Below are 13,203 nucleotides of genomic sequence, written 5' to 3'. Positions count from 1 at the left end.
AGCATAGGTTTTCTTCCTTAGTATTCCATAGCTAGTGATGATAAAGTTGGACATTTAGATTGATTTTAATTATTCACTTCTAAAGAATGGTTATATTGAATATCTTTATTGTAGCTAAATCTAACCACACACCCAATACTATTTCTTTAGTGTACCTTTTTAGAAGTGGTAGTACTTCCTGAAAGGGTACTAAAAATATTAAGGCATTTGACTGACATGTTTAAAATCCCCTTTAGAAAATGTGTGTTCCTTTAATGGACCAATTTTATGTATGTCTTTTGTTATAAGTTGCATGAAATATGTCTTGATATCCATGCCATACACAAGAAATGCAAATATAAGTAGATAAGCAATAGCTTTGATACCTAACTATTATATATAGGGTTGATACTGTTTTAAGGATATTTCCAAAAAATATTCTGGTAAATCTTTATCAAGTCAGTTCCTAAAGTAGTTTTTTTTTTTAAATGCAAAGAACGGAGGTACGTGGGTGGCTCAGTCGGTTAAATGTCTGCCCTTTGCCCAGGTCATGATCTCAGGGTCCTGGGATCCAGCTCTATGTTGGGCTCCGCCTGCTCTGCGGGGAGTCTGCTTCTCCCTCTCCCTCTGCCCCTAACCCCACTCATGCCCTCTCTCTTTCTCTCAAATAAATAAATAAAATCTAAAAAAATAATAATAAAATAAAATAAAAGTTGCAGAGAACAAAGTATTTAAATTTCTAGATATTGCAGGAGCACATTCAGATTCCTAGTAGAGAACTGCTGATATGATCAAATGAAGTAATTTGAGAAGCTGCATGCTTGTTTCATATAAGGACATGCCATCCTGTATGAAAGCCACATGGGTACGCCTCTCCCTATGGGGCCTTCTGCTGGTGCCTCCCATGGGCTGAATGAGCCCAAGTTACACAGCAGAGGAGCCCAAGAAGTACCCGCTGTGTGTTCCATCTCCTGAGTGAGCAGAGTGGGTGTGAAGGACACACTGATGGGATTGGGGCGGAGACATAAGAGATATCTTGTGCTGTAGGGATTCTCAGCAGATATTTTCCTTCTTACATTCTTTTTTCATGACTGCTTCTAGACTGACAAAGGTCATGTTCCTATTTGAAATACTTTATGTATATTTGTATATGATTTTTACTCTCACGGCTATTATTTTCAGTGAGATCTTGAAAATCCTAATCACTTGAATTTGTGTAGATAGAACTCATTGTCTATGAAAACAAGCTTAACATATATATGTACATATATGTGTGTTATGTATCCATTATATACTCCAAATATTTAATAACCTAAATAATACTATGGAACCCCAATATATAAACTAAGGATATACACATATTACTAGTTACTTTTTTATTATGTATTACGTTTCTATTTGCAGTGGAAAAGGAAATATGGTTCAGTTTGATGGCAATTTCTGTTAGATGATGAAGCCTGTACACCATATCCTAGTATATTATTGTGTTTATTTATAAAATAAGTGAAATTAGACATTAACAGCAACCCCGCTAGCCAGCTCTACCTACCTATTCATCTTTATGCCTCCCCACAAACTCATACATTATTTTCAGGTGAAATTTTTTCAGAAAAGGAAAGCAAAAGTTGGTAAAAATAGAATCTTTCTTTTTTTTTTTTTTAATTCATTCATTCATTCATTTCCAGTATAGTTAACATACAGTGTTATATTAGTTTCAGGTGTACAATATAGTGATTGAACAATTTTGTACTTTACTCAGTGCTTATCATGAGTAGTGAACTTCTTAATCCCCATCACCTATTTCACTTCCCCTCTGGTGACCAGCAGTTTGTTCTATGTAGTTAAGAGTCTGTTTTTTGGTTTGTCTCTTTTTTCCGCCTTTGTTCATTTGTTCTGTTTTTTAAATTGCGTATATTAGTGAAATCAAATGGTATTTGTCTTTCTCTGATTTATTTTGCTTAGAATAATACTTTCTAGCTCCATCCTTATTGCTGCAAATGGCAAGATTTCATTCTTTTTAATGGGTAAGTAATATTCCATTGCGTATATGTACTGCATCTTCTTTGTCCATTTATCAGTTGTGGACATTTGGGCTCTTTCCATAATTTGGCTACTGTTGATAATGATTCCGTAAACATCAGGGTGCCTGTATCCCTTCAAATCAGTATTTTTGTATCCTTTGGGTAAATACCTACTAGTACAATTGCTGGATTGTAGGGTAACTCTGTTTTTGACTTTTTGAGGAACCTCTCTGCTGTTTTCCACAGTGGCTCCACCAGTTTGCATTCCCACCAACAGTGCACAAGGGTCCCCCTTTCTCCACATCCTTGCCAACACCTGGTATTTCTTGTGTTTTTGATTTCAGCCATCCTGACAGGTGTAAGGTGATATTTCATTGTAGTTTTGATTTGTAATTCCCTGATGTTGGGTGATGTTGAGCATCTATTTAAATGTCTTATTGGCCATCTGTATGTCTTCTTTGGAAAAATGTCTATTCATGTCTTCTGCCCATTTTTTAATTGGATTATTCATTTTTGTATATTGAGTTTTATAAGTTCTTTATATATTTGGGATACTAACCCTTTATCAGATATGTCATTTGCAGATATTATTCCCCATTCTATAGGTTGTTTTTTAGTTTCTTGATTGTGTCCTTCACTGATCTAGAAAGAAGTTGCTACTGCTGATGTCAAAGAAATTAATGCCTATGTTCTCCTCTAGGATTTTTATGGTTTTAGGTCTTACATTTGGATCTTCAATCCATCTTGAATTTATTTTTGTGTTTGGTGTAAGAAAGTGGTCCAGTTTCATTCTTTTGCATGTTGCTATCCAGTTTTCCCAACACCATTTTTTGAACACAGTCTTTTTCCCATTGGATAATCTTTTCTGCTTTGTCAAAGATTAATTGACAGTATAGTTCTGGGTTCATTTCTGGGTTTTCTGTTCTGTTCTGTTGATTTATGTGTCTATTTTTGTGCCAGTACCATACTGTTTTGATCACTACAGCTTTGTAATAGAATTTCAAGTCCAGAATCATGATGCCTCCAGCTTTGCTTTGTTTTATCAAGACTGCTCTGGCTATTTGGGGTCTTTTGTGGTTCTATACAAATTTTAGGAAATGAAAATGCTGTTGGTATTTTGATAGGGATTGTATTAAATGTGTAGATTGCTTTGGGTAGTATAGACATTTTAACAATATTTGTTCTTCCAATCCATGAGCGTGGAATGTCTTTCTATTTCTTGTGTCGTCATTTCTTTCATCAGTGTTTTATAGTTTTCAGAGTACGGGTCTTTCACCTCTTTGGTTAGGATTATCCCTAGGTATCTTATTGTTTTCAGTGCAGTTGTAAATGAGATTGATTCCTTAATTTCTCTTTCTGCTGCTTCACTATTTGTGTATAGAAATGTAACAGACTTCTGTACATTGATTTTGTATCCTGCCACTTAACTGAATTCATTTATCAGTTGTAGTAGTTTTCAGGTCAGGTCTTTAGGGTTTTCTATGTATAGTACCATGTCACCTGCAAATAGTGAAAGTTTTACTGCTTCCTTACCAATTTGGATGTCTTTTATTTCTTTTTCTTGTCTGATTGCTGTGGCTAGAACTTCCAGTACTATGTTGAATAAAAGTGGTGAAGAGTGGACATCCTTAGCTTGTTCCTGATCTTATAGGAAAAGTTCTCAGTTTTTCACCATTGAGTATGATGTTAGCTGTGCATTTTCATATATGGCCTTTATTATATTGAGGTGTGTTCCCTCTTAACTTACTTTGTTGGGGGTTTATATCATGAATGAATGCTGTACTTTCTCAAATGCCTTTTTTGCATCTATTGAAATGATAATAATGGTTTTTGTCCTATCTCTTATTGATGTTGTGTATCATGTTGATTGACTTGTAAATATTGAACCATGCCTTGCATTCTAAGAATAAATCCCACTTGATTGTGGTGAATGATTTTTTTTCAATGTATTGTTGGATTTAGTTTGCTAACATTTTGTTGAGGATTTTTGCATCTATGTCCATCAGAGATATTGGCCAGTAGTTCTGATTTTTGTAGTGTCTTTCTTTATCTCATTCTGATATCAGGGTAATGTTGGTTTCACAGAATGAATTTGGAAGTTTTCCTTCCTCTTTTAATTTTTGGAAGAGTTTGAGAAGAATAGGTATTAACTCTTCTTTAAATGTTTGTTAGAGTTAGTCTGTGAAGCCCTCTGTTCCTGGACTTTTGTTTGTTAGGAGTTTTTTTGATTACTGATTCAATTTCATTGCTAGTAGTTTGTCAGTTCAGATTTTCTATTTCTTCCTGATTCAGTTTTGGGAGGTTATACATTTCTTCTAGGTTGTTCAGCTTGTTAGCATATAATATTTTATAATATTCTCTTATTATCCTTTGTATTTTTGTGATGTTGGTTGTTACTTCTCCTTTTTCATTTCTGATTTTGAGTCCTTTTTTTTTGGTAAGTGGCTAAATTTTTATCAATTTTGTTGTTCTTTTCAAAGAACCAACTCCTGGTTAAAAATAAGTTCTTTAAATCTTGAATTTTAGTTTAATCAATAAATTTGATTACATTTTAACTGTTGATTGAAGTTTTATTGTTGAACCCTTGATTTTTTCTTTACTGAAAAAAATGTGGATGATGGCAATGCCTATGATGACTTTAAAGATTTTATTAATTAATGTAGGTACAATGCCAAAGAAATCAATCTCTAAAAAGAAAACTGTCTTCTGTGTATTTAATGGGAAATTGAGTGTTATCATTTAACTGGATAAACTGAGGAAATGGAACTTTTTGTGAGGTTTTGTTACTTTATTTCTTTATTACTAACAGTATCTCATAATGCTATTAGGACAAATAGTCATTTTTCCTTTTTTTTTTTTTTCCTTTTAAAATGTCCTTATTTCCCCTAACTCTACAGATTTTTTTTTTTCAGAAAATATAAAATGGCATATGTTTGGTAATATTAGTGGCCTTTTTTTTTTTAAGATTTTATTTATTTGACAGAGAGAAACACAGTGAGAGAAGGAACAGAAGCAGGGAGAGTAGGAGAGGGAGAGGAGGCTTCCTGCTGAGCAGGGAGCCCAATGCGGGGCTTGATCCCAGGACCCTGGGATCATGACCTGAGCCAAAGACAAACGCTTAACGACTGAGCCACCCAGGCGCCCCTTAGTGGCCTTTTCTTCTGTCTTTTCTTTGAGATCCTCATATGTTTTCACATGCCGCATAATCATTATGTCATCCTAATGAAGTTCTAAGTTGAAATTCAAATAAATTTTTATAATATCATGACTAAAACAAAAACATACTCCCATGGGCTTCTGGCATTTGGGTAGGCTTTCTTCTTCTATTAATTAATTAATTTTTAATACATACCATCAGCTATAATACCCTAGATTAATATGGGCTTTCTATAATAGACATCGTTAGAAGTAGGCAGTTTACAGATCTGAGAGTTTTTGTGTTTTTTATCATTTAGACAATAAAACAGTCTTAGATGTCAGCAACTTTTGTTATGAAATTCTTACTTTATTGCTGTCTTTGCCATAAATATTTAGCAGATGGTCAAGAAAAACCAGTTTGGCATTTGCTCATAGGGTGTCAGAGGCCAATGACAAGTCAGCACCAAGTAACATAACACCTCCTCCATCAAAAGTATGAAGAGTTTTAAAATCAAGGATTGAAGTTGCTCTGTCCACGAGAAAAGTTCAGTGCCAATTAATCCATCTTTCCCACTCACATAACTCCTATCCCTTGGCCGTACACTGTGGATTCAGAACTCGTAAGTGTTAGAATTAGAGCTGTCTTTTGTTCTGCTTTATTTCTTTTCCTTTTCTTTAACCTTTTTTGGATGTGACTGACATGACTTCAGTTCAATTCAACAAACATGTCCTGCACACATGTTCTGAGCATTAGTCGCTCTGCCAGATCCAGCTACCAAATGACCCCTTAACAACAACAACAACAAAAAACTTGAGGAAAACATTTAACATAGCATACAAATCTTTAAAGTAAATAGATCTAAATGATCATTTTATCAAAACCACATTGCGAAATATATTCTTTAAAGTTATTAAGACTGAGAAGTCTCCTTTTACTTATAATCTTTATCAGTTATTTTCTTTTGTTAATTCTATAAGATTTTGATGTATTGGTTATTGGATGGCCAGGATTATTTCTGAAGTATAACATATTGAAATATTATGGACACCAAGAGCAGGGGGAGATTGGCAGACATGTATAGCCATGAGACCATAACATCTAATGGAATCCCTGAAGGATGGAGCTAATTCATATCTTTTCAGTTTCAGGGCCAGTTACTACTAATGCTGATAGGAATCATGTATGTAACATTTAATGTATGTCAGGCACTGGGCCATCCATCCATAGGCAGTACTGAGGCAGGCAAGCCAGATCTGAGAACCCAGGGGAAGGTCCCACAGGTCCATCCAGAAGGGTCCTTGGCTTCCTGCAGGATAGAAATCACATGGGAGCCAGAGAAAGTGAAAACAGAGTTTATGGAATAGTGTGAGTAAAAGACCGAGAATAACAGAGGAGGTGTCCAGGGGACTTGGAAAGGAGAGAAGAATGAGTCTAGTCGTCACTCAGGGTTAGAGATTTATATTCTGTATATCCACAGAAAGGGGTCTAGCACCCGTGTTTATCTAGGACTCCATGGTAGCGTCTAATCAAAGTCAAGTGTCCGGTGAACAATAGGTGTCACTCTATAAATCACTGAAGGCGGGGGTGTGGATGCCAGCATCAGCAGAGGTTTGCTTGAAGCTAACATTCTGGAGCACATTTGGGATCCAGCTCTTCTTAGATGTCATCAGGTGTTTGGGGCCAAAGACAAAACTCAGAGAATGATGAACTTTCTTGCTTCCCACCTGAGGAGGGAACATAACTTCTTGGGCTTTTTTAGAGGCAGACTGTGGAACATGAGTCTATGAGGCCCGGCAGAAAAAGAGCAGAGGCGGAGCCTTTCTCCCATGGAGTTCTTCAGCCTCCCCTTCTGTACTACATACTCAATTCCCTTAATTACCCTTTGAAGTAAGTGTCACGGTTATTCCCATTCTGGAGACGAGGAAACTGAGCAGCAAAGTTTAAATAATTGGTCCAGATTCTACAGGTAGCAGAGCCAGACTTTGGACCTACATAGGTTGTAGATTCTACAACCTTGACCATCACTGAAATAAATGTAATTTGTAGTGACTTCACAAGTAATTCTTTCAGATAGTTGGCAGATAGCATAACTGATCCTTCAGCTTTTGGCATAGTTGCAAAATTAATTTTAAAACAAAAAATGAATTTGTTTTCTTAAATATAAAAAAATATACAAGCAGATCTCTAATACAAAATTGAATTTGTTGTTTACTCATTTGTTTTGTATTTTAGATTTCCACATGTGAGTTAGACCCTGTGGTATTTGTCTTTGTCAGGCTGACTTATTTCCCTTAGCGTAACATCCTTGAAGCCAGCCATGTTGTTGAAAATGGCAAGATTTCGGGCGCCTGCGTGGCTCAGTTGGTTAAGCGACTGCCTTCGGCTCAGGTCATGATCCTGGAGTCCCAGGATCCAGTCCCGCATCGGGCTCCCTCCTCGGCAGGGAGTCTGCTTCTCCCTCTGACCCTCCTCCCTCTCATGCTGTCTCTCATTCTCTCTCTCTCAAATAAATAAAATCTTAAAAAAAAAATTTAATAAAAAAGAAAATGGCAAGATTTCATCCTTTTTATGGCTGTGTATTATTCCACTGTGTGTGTGTATGTGTGTACACACACCCCATCTTCTTCATCTGTTCGTCTCTCAGTGGACACCTGAGCTGCTTCCTTATCTTGGCTATTGTAAATAATGCTGCAGTAAACACAGGGATGCATGTACCTTTTAAAATTATTGATTTTGTTTTCTTTGGGTAAATATCCAGTGGTGGAATTATTGGGTCACATGGTAGTTCTAGTTTTCATTTTTTAAGGAAACTGCATACTGTTTCCCACGGTGGCTGCACCAGTTTGCCTTCCCACCAAGCAGAAACAGACCTATCAACACAGAATGAACTGATGGTCACCAGAAGGAGGTGGGTGGGGGATGGGTGAAATGGGTGAAGGGGAGTTGGAGGTACAGGCTTCCAGTAATGGAGTAAGTCATGAGGTGAACGGTACAGGGACTACAGTCCATGGTATTGCAACAGTGTCGTGTGGTGACGGGTGGGAGCTGCAGGTGTGGTGAGCGCAGCATAACGCATTAGAGATGTTGCCTCACTGCGTTGTACACCTGAGAGTAACGTGACACAGTGTGTCAACCATGCTCAATTTAAAACATGGACAAATAAATAAAACCAGAAAATAAATACATCCCTACATTGGACTCCTTTATGGTGTTGTAAAAACAAGCCCAGGTAGTAGACTACTAGCAGTTTTGCTAAAGGAACATTCTAGACCTCATCCCATTGTTTGTTTCTCCTCTGCTTATAGTAAAAGAATGATCAAATACACTGTGTAGCCCACATCCGTGACTGTCGGTGAGGAGATATGTGTGAGAGTGCCCAGCTCAACAAGCTTGGATGCCTTCTCTCCGTGTCATCCAGATCAAGAGACAAAAATCAATTTGTATTTAAAATAAAACATGCTGCTCATTGTCAGTCCTGAACATGGTGAATTTGAACCCATTTAAATAATTAAGGGGCCTTCAATATGAATATTGTTACCATTCATGTTAGTTTTAGAAGGAACACCAAAAGAAGTAATTGAAGAGAGTCTGATTGATAAGTAATACGACCTATATCTTTACTGTATGAGTGTATTTATAGTGAAGAATTGTGATCATAAGCATGTTTATCTTCACTGTATAATTTTTGTTTTATGTATGGTATATATAATGTATGAAACACCTTTCTGTTAGTGTGTTTCCTCCCAGCTCATGGGACCACAAAGGGCATGTGCCTCTAAGTCTTCAACAGCCAAAAGCTTAAAAACAAATCCTAGTTTGAACCGTGGCAAAGCACCGGCCTTTGTCATCACTATATTTCTGTCCCACTTTAACTTCACTTTAGATCCTTAAACTTTACTTTAGGTCCTGTTTTTTTTTTTTTTTTAAGATTTTATTTATTTATTTGACAGAGAGAGAGACAGTGAGAGAGGGAACACAAGTAGGGGGAGTGGGAGAGGGAGAAGCAGGCTTCCCACCGAGCAGGGAGCCTGATGCTGGGCTTGATCCCAGGACCCTGGGATCCTGACCTGAGCCGAAGGCAGACGCTTAATGACTGAGCCCCCAGGCGCCCCAAGATGTTTGTTCTTAAATGCCTATATTCTCAGTGTAATTTCCTTCAAATCCTTAACTGAAGGAGAATATCAGTGTATGAATAAATAAATAAATACGTGTTTATTGCAAATAAGATAAAAATAGAGGAAGAGCAGATAATTATTGGGATGTAAAATTTTTGACCCAAGTTCATCACTCTAGTCATAACAGCAGAAACAGAATTACCATACTATAGCATATTAGTAATGGACATTTATAAATGCAGTGACCATATGTTTAATCAACATAAAACACATTTTGAAGGACTTAAACTCAGCTACATAAATGAAAGAGTAATGAAGTTAGTTACAGACTTTTTGGACACATTTACCACTTCCTCTAATTAAGAAGATTAGTAATATTAACATTTAATGCTGCTTTATTTTTTCAAAAGGCTTAGCTCATTAATGATTATAAATTTCCCTGGCATCTGCAATTATCATCATTCTCAATTTTATAGATGAGGGAATTTGCAGAAGAAAGTTAAGTACTTGGAATAGATTTTGAATCCACAGGGTTTCGGTGAGAAGACTGGCCAGGCGCTGGTCGATTGCATTCATCATGGAAGAAGAAAGCAAGACGAATGTGTTTTAATCAAATCCTTTAAAATGCAGGATGATACATTGTTTGAGTTCAGGGGTTTGCAGTCCGATGAGAGTTCTAAAACTAGCTCTGTTCGGGCGCCTGGGTGGCTCAGTTGGTTAAGCGACTGCCTTCGGCTCAGGTCATGATCCTGGAGTCCTGGGATCGAGTCCCGCATCGGGCTCCCTGCTCAGCGGGGAGTCTGCTTCTCCCTCTAACCCTCCTCCCTCTCATGCTCTCTGTCTCTCATTCTCTCTCTCTCAAATAAATAAATAAAATCTTTAAAAAATAAAAAAAAATAAAACTAGCTCTGTTCCTTACTAGTTACATAATCTTGAGTGAATTACTTTGTGAGTTTCACTTTCCACATTTACGAGAGGGGAATGACCCTGGCACCTATGTCATGGGATACTGTACATACTTAATCACAGGGCCCTTCTTTAAAGACTGGGAATACAGCAAGCATTCGGTAAAGTGGAGTGCTGTTGTTTTGACAACGATGATGATGTCACATGACCAGACAGATCAGGCCGATGTCAGGCACCTCAGTGTGACCTGGGTAAAGATTCTTCTCATTTAAACCGGAATGCAGAGACTTGTGCTATAGAAAGACCTCAGAAGGTGAGAGTGGCAGACTAAGATCAGGAATCAATAAAGGCAACAGTAGTTAAGCGTTTTTTTTTCACTGGAGAAAACTGGCCCTAGAGAGAAGTGAAGTGTGCTGTTGGAAGTTCACATCTGGGGAACGTGTGGTTTGTAGCGTCTGGTGTCCGTGAAGGAAGACACAGCTGAGAGTATGACTCCTGAGAGCCTGGGGAGGTGTGGATGTTAGCCACAGACAAGCAGTTTCTGTTCTCTCACTAAATATTTACTCCAGGAAAAGTGAACAGAAGCGTTCCCAGGGATGTCATGAGGCTGTGAGTCACCACTTCTCAGTGCCTCCCAAATTCTTGCTTACCTTACTGGTTGGCTGGTCACAGGAAGGAGGGGAAATGACCACACAGGTTCTGTGGAAACAGATCACAGAAGCTGGCTTACAGGGGGTCCCAGTGACATGGGTGATGCATGCTTACCATTGTCCCTATACACCATGATCAACTCTGTCTTGCTAAGCCATAAGCTTTTAACAAATTAAGGATGTCAAAACTTCTCAGGGATCATAATTAAATTCCTTATTAGTCAACATATTATTTTCAGATACCTAAATGATTTATTTATGTTTAATTATGTGCTAATGTAATAATCACCCATATATTGCCTAACATTTTACAAAATCTGAAATACATCCAACTCTGATCTTCAACAAAATCCTAATAAATACAGGGCATTTATGTCTGAATTTACATCTTCATATATGTGTATCTATCTCCCTACTTTACAGGTGAGAAAGCAGAATTCTTGGAATTTTTTTCATTTTTTTAATTATTGTTATGTTAATCACCATACGTTACATCATTAGTTTTTGATGTAGTGTTCCATGATTCACTGTTCGTGTATAACACCCAGTGCTCCATGCAGAACGTGCCCTCTTTAATACCCATCACCAGGCTAACCCATCCCCCCACCCCCCTCCCCTCTAGAACCCTGTTTGTTTCTCAGAGTCCATAGTCTCTCATAGTTCGTCTCCCCCTCCGATTTTAATTGATTTTTCTAAGGAAAGTGCCTGGATTAAAATTCCAGCTTGATACTTCTGACAGTGTTTATTAAGCTTTATTATTAAGCTTACCTTAATATGATTTTCTCCTACTCATCTGTTGAGGCCTGACCTTAAGATCTGACCTTAAGATCTCTAGAACTTGTGGAGTCTGACAAACTCCATCCCCTAAAAAATAACAAAAAAGTACATTTATATTTAGAAAACATACATAAACATATATAACATTGATTTTCAGAAGATGCTCATAACATAGTTTCAGAATTTTGTTACTGTAATTTTCCTGAAAATGGTAAGAAGATTGGGTTTATGAAATGGATGATATAGGATTACCTCTATCAGTAGGGTTGTGTTGTATGTGTAGAGTATTCACTACACAAACTGTGGGAACTAGGAGATGATGAGAAGCATTTTGGGTCAGATTGAATTCTGTTGAAGCCATTTAAATTAATGGAACATGTTAAAGATGCAAACTCTTTACATTTGCATAATTTCTCCTGTGTAAGCGTTGATCATTGGCCTCAATATTTCCAGTTTATTATAAACATATGATTGGTTTTAATGTTTGCTATACTTATTATGTTTGCACAGTGATTAATGTGCAAAATAATAAGAGTGAATGTTAAATTTTTATAATTCCATTTTAATCATTCATGAAGATTCATAATTTTTTATGAGAAATGTATCTCTTTTCATAATAAAGATTGATTATAGGAAAAGTGTAAATAGATTTTGATATTGTAAGAGTTATGGAGAAAGAATTTGCTATCCATTGACTTAAGTTATGTCAGTTGCTCGTGATAACTTATTAGAAATGATTTAAATGCCTAATAATATTTAATGGGTATATTAATGCCAATTATATTTAAACTATGAAAACCTAAATCTGCATTCAATTTTAAATATGATTTTAGATCATTAGTGAAGTATCCATCAATGACTTCCTCAGCACATCACATTATTGAAGTCATCATTCTGGGATAGCTGCTGCCTCTCGATGTCTTAACTCTTCAAATCCTCATTTTCAAGTGTTTAGAGAACATTTAATAAGTGTATTTTTGGCTTGTTGACCTGTGGCTCAGATACTGTTAATGCTAGGTTTATCAGATTTACCTTTGAAAATACAGGATGCCCAGTTAAATTTAATTAAAAAAAAAACACTTTTTTTTTTTTTTTAGTATAAATATATCCCTACATCTTAGTATAAATAAGTCCCTAGTTTTTTGTTGTTGTTCTTGTTGTTTTTTTGGTAATCTTCATTAGGGCTCATGCTACACTGGATTCCTCTTCACTCAAACTAAACCTGGATCTGGTTGCAACACATAAGCTGCCTGCTAATATAACGTGCATGACCACCGTGGTTTTATAAAGGGACAGAGAAGGCGTTCCTGTGTTTGGAGGACAGCTGAGTGCTCAGCAGGAGTCTTATTTTTCCAGCCCTTTTAGGATTACAGAGAGTGAAGGCAGGAAGTTCTGGAATGGTGGTGCTGGGGGGCAGGGTGAGCCGGCCTGGGGTGCAGCACTGCCCTGAGGAGGCGGCCAGCTGGCAGCCTGTGTCTGCGACCTCCCAAGGTCAGCCCCCTCAGCCCTGTCAGCATGGGCGCAGGAAGACAAGCAGTTGTAGACTCAGAGTTGAGAAAGGGGAATGAATACAGACAACAGTGTGAAACTACAATACATATTTTGCAAGAAAGCTT

The sequence above is a fragment of the Mirounga leonina genome, unplaced genomic scaffold, assembly GCF_011800145.1.
Source record: "Mirounga leonina isolate KUSES-001 unplaced genomic scaffold, KU_Mleo_1.0 Mir_152, whole genome shotgun sequence".
NCBI classification, from domain to species: domain Eukaryota; kingdom Metazoa; phylum Chordata; class Mammalia; order Carnivora; family Phocidae; genus Mirounga; species Mirounga leonina.
This window is presented reverse-complemented; position numbering follows the sequence as displayed.